Genomic DNA, 13,247 nt, shown 5'->3' with positions numbered 1-13,247 from the left:
GGCCCAGCAGAGGTTATACTTCCTCCGTCAATTGAGGAAGTTCAACCTACCACAGGAGCTACTGACCCAGTTCTACTCAGTGGTCATCGAATCTGTTCTGTGCACTTCAATTACTGTTTGGTATGGCTCGGCCACCAAATCAGACCTACGAAGACTACAACGGACAGTTCGTAGTGCTGAGAAAATTATTGGTGCTCCTCTGCCCACACTTCAGGACCTGTACGATTCCAGAGTGAAAAACAGGGCAAGAAAAATCATCATTGACTCCACACACCCAGCACACAAACTCTTTGATCTGCTGCCCTCTGGCCGGCGCTTTAGAGCACCAAACACCAGGACTTCCAGACACAGAAGCAGCTTCTTCCCCCAGGCAATCTCCCTCCTAAACAGATAACTGCTCCTTAAGAGCAATATTCCACTTCCACTACTCCTATAGTGTGCACTACTGTGCCTTATTATATCTACATCTTATGTATACATGTATATAACACTACCTCTACTTACTAAATTATCCATTTGCACAAGTGTACATACAATCTGTTAATATGTATATTCTACTATATACTACCCGGTACAATGTCTCTTATATGTTATTATCCCCCATTTTCTGTAAAATAGTCTTTATTTTATATATGCACAATTTAGAATCTTTTAGACTGTAAATCGTATTATATTGTATTGTCATTGTGTTAAATGTCTGTACTAGAAGCTTCCAACACCAAAGAAAATTCCTTGTGTGTGCAAGCACACTTGGCAATAAAGCTCTTCTGATTCTGATTCTGATTCTGATATGTATTTATGGCAAAAAGAGAACAGGAGCTGCGCCTGTTGGCCTTAGGTGTCCCAGGCAGTGCAAGGATGAGCATCAGGGCGGGCTGGAGCTGGGTCTGTTGGCCTTGGGTGTCCCTGGGAATAAGACATGGAGACCAAAAAGAGGGATTTAGATAACGTCTCATAAAACATTACATTTAATCATTTAGCACATCACAAATTGGTTTACAAATGTAACAATAAACAAAATATTACAATGCCTGTTAGTCACTGCTTTGGTCTATTTGGTCTGGTTAAGTAGTACAGTAGGCTATTTATATCAACAATCCACTTTATTCCGATTTTTTCATTGTCAGTGATAGGGTTGCACGGTGTTCCGGTGCTACGGTAGCATCGCGATGCTAAAGCTTCAAAATACCGGTAGTATCGTAGTACCGTAGGTAATGTTGCATATGCGCATTAATATTTATTTGAACACTTACATCTGCCTTTTTGCGGTGTTTACCTCCTAAATGAATGTGTGTTTTAAATGTCTCGGGCGAGTTGATGATTCAAATTGGCGATTTGAACGAGTTGGTTAAATGATTCACTAACTCAGTGGAAAATTGACGCCACCTACTGGCCGTTTTAGTTCTGCATTTAAAGTAAGCCTAATAATTCCCTTTATAAAGACTGCTGTATCAATTAAATTTGTCCAACATTTGAATTAGTTCCTACGTGAAAAATGATCTAGTGTACTTTAGTATTTACTACAGTAAACTACTAAAACTCATAGATACTAGTGTTTTTGAGTCTTATCATAGTAAATATTTAAGTATACTACAGTATTTACAAATGACTAAATGTAAATGCATTTGCTACAATTTATCAAATTACTACAGTTAATACAACAACATATTCTAGTGCAAAGTATAATACAGTTTACTATAGTAAATACAAAATGTTTAATCTAAATCTGTGTTTTTTGTATAGATTTGAATTATATGGCACAGCATCGTGATACTACTTGGTATCGAGATACTTCAGCTGGTATAGTATCGTAAGACACGTTTATGGTACCGTGACAACCCTAGTCAGTGAGTGTTTTTACATGTGCAAATATAACAAATAACATAACAATAAAAATATCATAATAAATATAATACTTACTTTTTTTGTCTACTCAACTGGAAAATACTGAAAATTCTGAGGAAAAAGGATAAAAACAGAACTGAATGATAAAAATATTTAATTACAGGCAATTTATGTAACATGGGTGGGGAAACCATTCAACACAAACATCAATAAGTTAAAAAAGAGCTATACATTCACTAAAAGTGAACATAATAGCTAAAAGTGGCCAAAAGTCATTGTTTGTCATTTAACACCAATTTAACGTTAGCCCCACAAGCTTCATCATTAACTTATATTCGTTAGCATCTCGGCTAAAACAAGCGCTGTCTACACTGGATAAAATAAGTAAACGGTTTAAACAGCCAAAAGCGGCCATACAATTAGACGTGTCAGAGTACACATTTGTATAAATAGTATATAGTTAATATATTTCAGTTATTTATATATTTTTACTTTACTTACCTCCAGTGGGACAGTCGAGAGGTTGTTGCTATCCGTTATTTTGAATTCCCGCCTCTGGCGCGAGAGGACACCGGTGAAAACTCGTACACCTCGTGTGTGCCAGTCAGATGTTTGATCGCAGACGGAACGTCGTATGACATCAAAGCACAGTGAGAGCTATTTGTGAACTGACTGCTCTGTATGCTTTAGAGATGTTATTCTAAGTCCGTATGCTTTTTGTCATAAGGTGATCGGTCTGCGCAGAGCTGGAAAAAGTTAAACACACATACTAACGAAAGCGCCACATGACACATGCCTTGACGCTGAGACATTGGGCCAACAGCGCCACAGTACTGTGGAGGGCGAGACTGCACAATAAACACACAGAGCAGCTGCAGTTTGTTTGGATGGAAAACACAACAACATTACATTTTCAAAAGATTTCAGTGATTTAGGATCTTATGGGATGAATAGTTATTGAATGATAGTTTTGTCTCCAGTTAATATAATATCAATATTAATAAATATAAAAGAATTAAAAGCTTGCTGAAATTTTTCAAAATAACATTTAGCCTTTTCTAATCATGTGCATGATTTTAAAATGCGTGTTCACATAGCAGGGGCCACAAACCAAACGTTGGACTATTCTTATAAAGCATCAAAATGATCAGTCTAAAAATCCCCGTTTCATGCAGAATTTGGGGGTTCCTCTAGATACTGTCTTGTACAAGAGAGATTCTCCAGGAACCACTTACATGTTTACAGATCTTACAAGAACCATTTTTTAGAATTTGAGTTCCTTCAATAACCCGCAAAGCACTTTGAGGTCCCAGTGTAGTGAAAAGGTGACTCCAGAACTTCACAACTGAATGTTTGGTTATTCAAGGATCTTATAAGTTCCTGGAAGAACCACAAAGACTATAGATGGTTCCACCAATAACCCTATTATAAGAAAAGGAGCTTTGAAGCACTTAAAATAAGGTTTAAGGTTCTTTGAGTACACAACAGGATATTTGAGGCACCTTTTATTTTTACAGTGTATGGTTGTCAACAAGCATCCTGTACAGATACAGTCACTGATCTGCACACACAAGTTGTTGTCATGTCAAATTCAACAGTGATTTGTAGAAATATGCTAAAGTGCAAAAATATATATTTAGACAAATTTCAATGTATCATATATGTGCAATGTGATAACTGAACTTTGCTTTGTTTTGAATTTTTAGCTTTTAAATTTGTTCATACAAACAACAATAGGTCAACCAGTGGTATGAGTTTAGGGCAGATTTACTGTACCTGTTTGGCTTACCAATGGCAGAAAGTTTTATTTTTTTAAACAGTATTTTTTCTGTAATGCCGTTTGTGCAGAATATTTACACTTTGACTTTAAGGTTTCCTGTTGTCAAAGTTTTGTTTGCTTTTTATGTTTTTTTTTTCTCTCTTTAAGATACATGAAGGTTCAAAGAATGAAGAGAGGATTGGAAAAGCCCTGGCCATTTCAACCAAACCCTCACCATAACCCTGAGTAATTGGTCTTGATAATGATCTGACTCCGCTTGTTCACAGCGTGGGGACTCACAAGACCCTTATTGTTTATCATTGTGTGCTGCCTGAACCTAACAGACCATCAGCAAATGCATTACAATTACAGGCTCTACTAAAACAATCTGTAATACATTGTAATACACTCATCTGATGAATTTAATCATCAAGATCAGCAGACATTCTCTTCTGTCATATGAATGGCCTTTATTACTTGTTGGTATATTTGAAGATCAAACAGTGTGGCCGCAAGCCTGAGGGAAATCTGTATTGGCACCTCAGTTGCAAAAAGAGCATCAAACAACCTTTGCTATTCAGAAAAGACACTGTTGATCCTAGACACGGGATTCTTGCAGATCATTTTAAAAACCTGACATACATGAAGTATCGCAAAATGAAAGGGTCAAACAATCAGACAAACCAGCCTGTCTGTGTCACATTTTGTTTCCAAAATGCCCTCAATTTTCTAATATCTTTAATGTCACCGCAATTTTATTTTGCCTCGGGACAAAATGTTCATACAGTATTAGCGCTACAGCACCCAATTAATAAGCTATTCTGATAAATAAATAAGTAGTTTCCTAAAATGAGATGAGCAGAACATGGAAAGGTCATGAAGCACGCAGAGAAGAGGGAGGTTTTTCTTTTGTTTTCCTAAACGGTTGTCTTGGAGTGCTTCTCCAAAGGTTAAGATGACAGACGCTTAGTTGAGATGCTGAGGAAAGGTAGGAGGGCCTGCTCCCCAAGCGGGGCCTTCAGTCCCCCAAGGGTCCTCACAGACTGAGACGCACCCTGACAGTAGGCAGCAGGACACTGGCACACCGCGGGCAGCTTGGGCACCATGGAGCAAATCCATTTCTCTGTGCCTTATGCGCACACACACATATCATGCAGAGAATCAAGAAACAATAAAGAAGTAATTGTGGCATAAAGACCAGAAATTACCAATATGGTAAGGGAGCCAATGAGTAAAAAGACAAAAAAGCTGCTACACAGTGAAATAAATGAGTGCCATGACACACCTAAACATAAGTTTAGATACAACATATTCCCACTTGCATTAACCATTCTGACTTTGCATTTAAAGGAGTTCAACATCTGCATGTAACTCTCTGTTCTGTCAAAAGAAAATTTGAGAAATGTCTCCATGGTTTTGTGTTAAGGAAGTCAATGGAAATCAATGGGGGCCAATGTTGTTTGGTTGCCAGTGTTCTTCAAAATACCATCTTTTGTATAAAAGAAACTCATACAACTTTGGAATGACACAAGGGTGGGTAAATACATTTCTATAGAATTGCCATTTTTGCATGGAATTTTCCCATACATTCATTTTTAGATAAGGGATTAGTTTGACTGGGTTTGCAGTATATTGTTCTTTCTAAGAGAGAGAAGGTCACAAGAAAATAAGAAGTAGGTATGTGTCATGGCTCTGCTTCATTTAGTCATGTCTTTCTTGGTCCTGTAGCAGAGCCATGGCAAAGCCTTTGGTTATGTGTGGAGAGAAACATATTATTGTCCTTTTGACAATAATATGCGTTCTCTCCAGTGTCTTGTCATTGGCCCCGCTCCTCTCGTTTCCTTGTTATCTTTCCCTTAGTGTTTGATTACCCACACCTGTCCCGTGTCGTTATCCCTCGTTTGTCTCCCTATAAATGCCCTTATGTTTCTTTGTCCTGGGCTCGTGTATTGTATGTGCTTGTCGGAGTGTATGCCTTGTCGGAGTGTATGCCTTGTCGGAGTGTATGCCTTGTCGGAGTGTATGCCTTGTCGGAGTGTATGCCTTGTCGGAGTGTATGCCTTGTCGGCAGAGGTGGACAGTAACGAAGTAAATTTGCCTGAGTACTGTACTTAAGTACACTTTTTGAGTATCTGTACTTTACTTGAGTATTATTTTTTCTGAGTACTTGTACTTTAACTTAACTACATTTGAAAGAAAAATATCATACTTTTTACTCCACTACATTTATAAAAAGGTCCAAAAGTAGAAAATGGTTTCTATGCAGCGGGGTTTCCTGTGTGCGCAATTTATCTGGCTTGCGATCTGCCAGGACCTTTCACTGTTGCCAAGTATTTCAGTTTTTCTAAGCTCGCGGTTTTCCGGCAAGCTTTGAATGGCCATTTGGCAGATTTTTTTAACGCAAATCTGGCAACTCTGGGATCTTCCCCGCTAAACTAATGTAAACGTAGTCGCTGCTACATCGTTGATAGCGCTCTGAAAAGGCAACTAGAACATTAAAAGAGGAAAAAGGCACATGTTAAAGTGTGGTGTAATCATCTGTGGGTTACGATCAGTCAAAGATCGTAGAAACATTGTCATGAAAATGATCGGCATAACGGCTAAACGGTAAATAAGCATCACATACACCTTGAGCTACACGTGCGTGTTAACTTCTGATCTGCTGATATATCATTTAAAGCGATTTGGAAAATGAATGATGTTTTTACTGAAGTAACTATAGTTGAAGTATTCCTGTTGAAATAAAAACAATAGAACCCTGCCCAAAATACAACATAAAATGTTATGAATTTAATGGTTATAAATGGGAATTGTACTATGGATACTATGTTGTCTACTTGTATGTGATGGATTCTATTGATGGGATGGTAAATCCTATTGGAATAAAACCCAAAACACACTACAAAGAGGAATTTAATTTAAAAATCTCATTCTAATTAAAAAATTCATTGTTTTTTTTCAGCAGGGATGGTATTTGCAGTAAAACCACAGTATCCACAAATTTACCATTTTCTAAATATAGGAACCATACTCCAATTAATAATCTTTAGTAAAACCACAGCAACTAAACATACCATAGTTTCATTATATTCATTATTATACTAGCTATAGTTTATGTTTGTAGTTAAATGATGGTAATACAAATGGTAATAAGTCCAACAAACACATGGCTTCTACACTTTACTATTTACAAGAACCTTACTACTTACTGGTAAATTGCTGCTAAAACTGGTAAAGGGAATATACAAAATAAAAGAACACTGCTCATAAATACATATAGGCCTAGGGGGCTAATGAGGATAATAGGCTAAATGATCATACAGGATTATATCTAAACTAAACATATGTGTGCTAAACATATAAAGCTCTTAAAGGAGTTGCTCACTGCAAAATTTGCCCCCATTGACTTTCCATAGTAGGAATAAAAACTACTATGGAAAGTCAATGGGGGCAAATGTTGAAGTGAACTACTCCTTTAATACCACTGATACTGTGAGTTACTCAGTGTGTTCAGTAGGTTGCTTCAGACGCATAAGGTATACGACAATAAAACAATGCACAACTGACATAAAGGAAATTTACTTTTAATACTTGAGTACTTTTAAAAGCACGTACTTCTGTACTTTTACTTAAGTAAGAATCTGTCTTTACAACTTTTACTTGTAGTGGAGTAATATTTGACCAGTAGTATCTGTACTTTCACTCAAGTAAGGAAGTTGTGTACTTCGTCCACCTCTGCTTGTCGGAGTGTATGCCTTGTCGGAGTGTATGCCTTGTCGGAGTGTATGCCTTGTCGGAGTGTATGCCTTGTCTTCCCGTGGCATTACCTGTATTACAGTTTTCTCGTGCTCGTGCTCGTGCTCCTGTCCAGTTCTTGTCTGTTCCAGTAAGTGTGTAGTTTAGTTTTCTAGTGTCATGTCAGTTTATTTGATAGTTAGTCTATGTCCTTGTTATCCCTGTCTTTAATTTTATACCCCATCGTGGGTTTTTTTTTTTTTTTTATAAAGTCATTTGTTAACCCCTTCACTGCCGTTGCCTGCATTTGGGTTCTTTCACTGTGATTTCCTGACAGGTATGCACTTGAATCAGTGGTCTTAGGGAGCAGGGAAAACTACATAGGCCTATGCTTTTTCGAAGAAAGTTTATTTCGAAACAATATTGTATTTCATCAGTAATGTATGAGGTAATAACAAATGTAAGGTGAAAACATGGACTATACGAAAATCAGACAAAATCAAAAATGGGTCATGATATTGGGTCGCCATAATTAAATTTTTTGCTTCTGAAACCAAACTAGTCAAAGACTAAGGTGTAAGTTATAAAAGATATAAAAAAATAATAAAACTGGAAAAATATTCATCCAGAAACCAATGTTCAGCCAATAGAAAAGGTTGTAGACATTTCCAGCTCTTAAAATAGGGGTTCCTGTTTAACACAACATTGTTCACCCAGCCTGCTTTTAACGAGATGGGATGTCAACTTGTTACACAAGGCTGATCTTATACAAATATCAAACAGCTTTTTGGTAATAAATAATTCCCATGCAATTAATAAGAGGTGGAATATGTTATACGAACATGCTACAATTGTCTCATTTGCATAGATTGCACCTGGGGTGCAATGCATCAAAATGGCATTCCTTCTGCTCTGCTGGTAATCACACACATATGCACATACAGATTGGTGCATACGCATATACAGCATATAAATATTTTTGTGAGACAAACCTTCTAGCCTTGTATGTGCTGTGCTTTATACAAATTGAATTGTAAAAATATGGATTTCTTTACCACCTTTTTATCTATATATGGCAAAATTGCAAGTTGAGGTAAAGCATTATTGAGTCTTTATATAGCTGAATGGAATGAAGCTGTGCTAACTGCAGCCTCAACAGTCATTGCATTGGTGTGCATGAACAAGAAAGAACAGGAACGTTGAGCTTATTGGTATCAACTATTTTGTGGAGGCTAAACAGAAGATAAAGTGGAAGGCAGCAGTGCTCCTCCAATTTTGAAAGCTAGTTCACCCAAAAGGTGTAATCATTTATTGTTTATTTGGTTACAAAGGTTTCTTATGTTAGATGCACACTGTATAACCACTATAAAGAAATAGCACGGTGGAGTACTTTAAAACCACGTAAACTGTTGGGATATTTGAAAGCATGAGCTATAGAACAGTTTAGCAGTAATTAGTGCAGTTTTGACGGGCTTCACTCTTAACAGAACTACTTGTATAGTGCACTGCACTGGTGACACACATTGGGGAAAGTGTATTTGAAATAATAAGTGTCGTCCCTCATGGTAAGTCTGGGTTAAAAACAGCAAAACAATGCTCTTAAAAAGCTTTTCCTGGCCTATACAACGTAAGGAGATATGTACAGCAAATTGGTATTTAAGCCTGATGCTTCTCTCTAACAATTTAATGTGTTGTTTAAACATAAACCAATTTCCTGTTGTAAAATTACAGCTCATTACTAGTGCGGATAATGGCTGGAACAACAGTATAATGGTGAGAGAGCAAATTATCAGCACAGCCACAATATTAATTATCAGTTCACAAGGCACATTTCTTGCTGAAAGAGTGTTTAATAAGAAAACCTACGAGCCTTTTTTCTGTGATTACAAACAGACCTAAATTTTCTTTCTTTTTTTTCCACAAACAAAAGCATGAAGCAGGGAAGGTGGTGGAACAATTACTGTACGTATCACACAATGTATTTTTTTTCTCATTATTCTAAAAAAGGCACCCAGGGTGATTTTGTATTTGCATCAATGTTTCCACAAATATCATCTTAAACATACACAATGTGCTGAATGACTTCAGTTGTGTAAGTCACGCAACATTTTTTTTTTCCATTATGGACAAACAGCAGAGTTGATCATGTTTATTTCAGGAGTTTAAAGCATTATTTACAATAATAAAAACAAGCTCATTTACTAATGACTTGAAGCACCCGGAGCATTTTTCCAATTACTTATATTAAAACTGAAAAACACTCATATTAAACCTAGCAGGATAAAGAGAGAGCAGAGAGGGTTAGAAAGCACGTGCATCCTGTTGTTCAATTTAACTGAAACAGTTCACAGATGATTTTTGCTGTAGTAAATGGACAAACCGGAAAGAACCAAATATGATCAATGAAAGCTTGTCTTCAAATAAAAGCAAAATGAACAGCAAAACTCGGGAGCAACAGGGTACATCTACTCCTTTTCAGAAACGCTTTAACTTTCTGTATGACAATTTCATTTCACATCTTTATAAAGAGATTCAGAAACACGGGAAGAGAGCAGATGTCATAAATTAGAAATGATTGTATTTAAGAAACGGTTCTCTGAGGAAAATAACACTTCAGATTAAATTTGTTTTCTTGTCAGTTGTTGACAAGACAAGCCAAGCAACTTCTTACTGTTCGATCAGAAAATGGACTCGGATATAAATTACAGTAATTTTTTCAGTGAAAATGAAAGACATTACAGACATACAAATAGTGGATAGACAGATAATCCAAAATGAAAAACTATTTGCTATTATTGGATTATAGATTTGTCACTGCTTTTTGAGTCAAAGATAAAGCATGTGAATGCTTTTGTAGCACTACTGCCCAATTGGCTAAAACACAACAAAGACAAAAAAGTGGGCATTTTATGTTGCACCTTTTACAGTAATGGATGCCGCTCTCATAGGATTTATTGATTGCATGGATTTTGTTCCATTTTTTTCTCCCCTTCTACTCTTCAAAGAAAAACAATTTAAGTTTCATTTTCATGCAGCTCTGAAGTTTTCTACAGAAAGCAACCCAAAACGAATGAAGGTCTTACAAAACCCCTTAATGAAAATGAAGAAGTCCAACATTCAAAAGATCCTCTGCAGGGCATTGAAAAATAGTTATTTCCATATACTTTTGAGGTTGTTGACTTGTAAAGATTCCATAGATAATTTGGGGTGCAATCTGTTTGTCTTGTGCAATTCCCCAGTCAGCCAAATGTTAAATATCCTAAAGACCTACTAAATAAAACAACTAATAAATAGTAAAGTAAAAGTTAATTTAAATATTTAACGTAATATTTAACTTAAATTTTGGGAGTTTCTATTACTTACATTTGAAAATAACTACTTTAACTTTTAAAATCTAACTTTTGCAGGTTACTGTATGACATATTGCTTATTGCTCCCTGAACTCTCTGTAAGTCGCTTTGGATAAAAGCATCTGCTAAATGACTAAATGTAAATGTACTGAAACGTGGTAAAGTCCTGGGCCTGTATTCTTAAAGCTTCTTAGAATTATCTCAGAAAGCTCTTAATTTAGCTTAAAAACGATTCTGAGATCTGAGAGCAACTTTGAGCAAGGAAAAGACAAAAACTTTTATCTAAGTGAGGAGGCGGGGCTGACTCCGTTGCTATGTATGACACAGTCATTTTGAAGACTGTAATTGGTTGGTTGCCCAGAAGACGTTTATTTTTTAGGATATGGTCTAAGTATAAGTCATGTTTCAAATTACAGGTGTAGTTTATCCTGTTGTACCACACAGTGTGTGTGTGCGTGTGTGTGTGTGTGTGTGTGTGTGTGTGTGTGTGTGTGCGTGTGCGTGTGTGTGTATGTATAATCTCTATTTTTATTTACCATGCTGTTAATGTCATACTAAATGTATTTGATAGGAAATGAACATCAACACAATAATGTTCTGAAAGTGCTGTAATTCTTTGTTTGATCACTTTACTTACAGAAGATTGGGACAGAACCAAGTCATCTCCGCTGCGTAGTTTGCATTTTGGTCCAGTTGCCGAATATGTTAATGTAGTGATTACTTCTATTTCTGGCGCTATGGCATTTCTTCGCTATGTCGAGATGTAAGCATGTCTAATGTGTTTTGTCCATTTTCTCTGCTGCTAAACAATCTCTTAAGCCTCTTAAAAGTGCTCCTCACTACTGCTAACATTTTTTCACCTTGAGAGCTCTTTTAAGGGTTAAGGTGCTTTATGAATTACTTTTTTCTTTATTAAAGAGTGCATGACATGAGATCATGAAAATCAAATTTCATGCAGTGTGTAATGTTGGCGTGTTTGAAAGTAACCATTCTGCCAAGTTGTAAATCCGAAGGTGAATGAATAACAAAGTTATTGGCTTTGAAAAAAGGGTCGACTCTGAATCACGCAAACGAGTCCCTAGTCCGATTCGCGAACCGCCGCGGATTATGTCACTACATATAGTCCCCGCCTATGTTTTACAAGGACTGCCCGCGAAAACTTCACTCTTCTCCCCCAAACACTGTAGCTCATGAGCCTCAGTCGCAGTAGACCAATCACAGCAGACTAGACCATCTGCCCAATCACGTCAGACTAGGCTAGCGGTAAGGAGGCGATTAGACAGATGAATCGCGGAACGCTTCATTTGAGAGTCAGTCGAGAAATAAGGTAAGAATAACTGCCTATTATTACGAAATAATAGTGTTTTACACCTTCTATGTACATAAACTTGTTGTTGGACACTCCATAAACCAAAATAGTACCTTAAAAATCCCTAGTTATGTACTCTTTAAGATCTTTTCTGTAATTTTAAGGGGAAACGCCCACATTTCTAAGAAATTTCTTAGAATTTTGTCACTAGGAGAAACTCCTTGCACTAAGATTTTTCATGAATACAGGGCCTGTTGTTTATGTTTGTCCATGTTGTTTTGTTTAGGTTTAAGACTTAATTCGTTAGGAAAAACAATTGTTATAGGCCTATTATTAAAGCCATATTATAATGCACAATATTAACACGGACACAACACACGGCTTGTTCTAATGGGATTGTCGTGTCGCACTGCATCCAGAGTGTGGACTGAATTTAAAATTATAATGGATTCTAATGCGTTCTATTGTCTTTTGTCACGTCACATCACGCCGCATCCGGTGTAGACACGGTGTTACCATTAATTGTTATGGGCTCGAGAAATGAAATCTGGATCTCCATAAAGTTGGTCAGCAGCAGGAAGCATGAAGTGCTCTAAAACTTCCTGGTATACGGCTGCATTGTCCTTGGACCTCAGAAAACACAGTGGACCAACACCAGCAGATGACATGGCACCCCAAACCATCACTGACTGTGGAAACTTTACACTGGACCTCAAGCAACGTGGATTCTGTGCCTCTCCTCTCTTCCTCCAGACTCTGGGACCCTGTTTTCCAAAGGAAATGCAAAATTTACTTTCATCAGAGAACATAACTTTGGACCACTCAGCAGCAGTCCAGTCCTTTTTGTCTTTAGCCCAGGCGAGACGCTTCTGATGCTTCCTGCTGCTGACCAACTTTATGGAGATGCAGATTTCATTTTCCAACAGGACTTGGCACCTGCACACAGTGCCAAAGCTACCAGTACCTGGTTTAAGGACCATGGTATCCCTGTTCTTAATTGGCCAGCAAACTCGCCTGACCTTAACCCCATAGAAAATCTATGGGGTATTGTGAAGAGGAAGATGCGATATGCCAGACCCAACAATGCAGAAGAGCTGAAGGCCACTATCAGAGCAACCTGGCCTCTCATAACACCTGAGCAGTGCCACAGACTGATCAACTCCATGCCACGCCGCATTGCTGCAGTAATTCAGGCAAAAGGAGCCCCAACTAAGTATTGAGTGCTGTACTCATACTTTTCATGTTCATA

The 13,247-nt window shown here is 37.3% G+C and overlaps 1 long non-coding RNA gene across 1 annotated transcript; it reads right to left on the bottom strand.

Moving 5' to 3' along the window:
• Nucleotides 1–799: 799 nt before the first annotated feature.
• On the bottom strand, nt 800–2,371 carry LOC130557326 (uncharacterized). The gene is made up of 3 exons (XR_008963289.1): nt 2,347–2,371; nt 1,921–1,956; nt 800–906 (listed from the first exon to the last, which is right to left on the bottom strand). It is a non-coding gene; the product is annotated as an uncharacterized LOC130557326 (long non-coding RNA).
• Between the last annotated feature and the right edge of the window lie 10,876 nt (nt 2,372–13,247).

The sequence above is a fragment of the Triplophysa rosa genome, linkage group LG7 (assembly GCF_024868665.1).
Source record: "Triplophysa rosa linkage group LG7, Trosa_1v2, whole genome shotgun sequence".
NCBI lineage: Eukaryota > Metazoa > Chordata > Actinopteri > Cypriniformes > Nemacheilidae > Triplophysa > Triplophysa rosa.
This window is presented reverse-complemented; position numbering and strand designations above follow the sequence as displayed.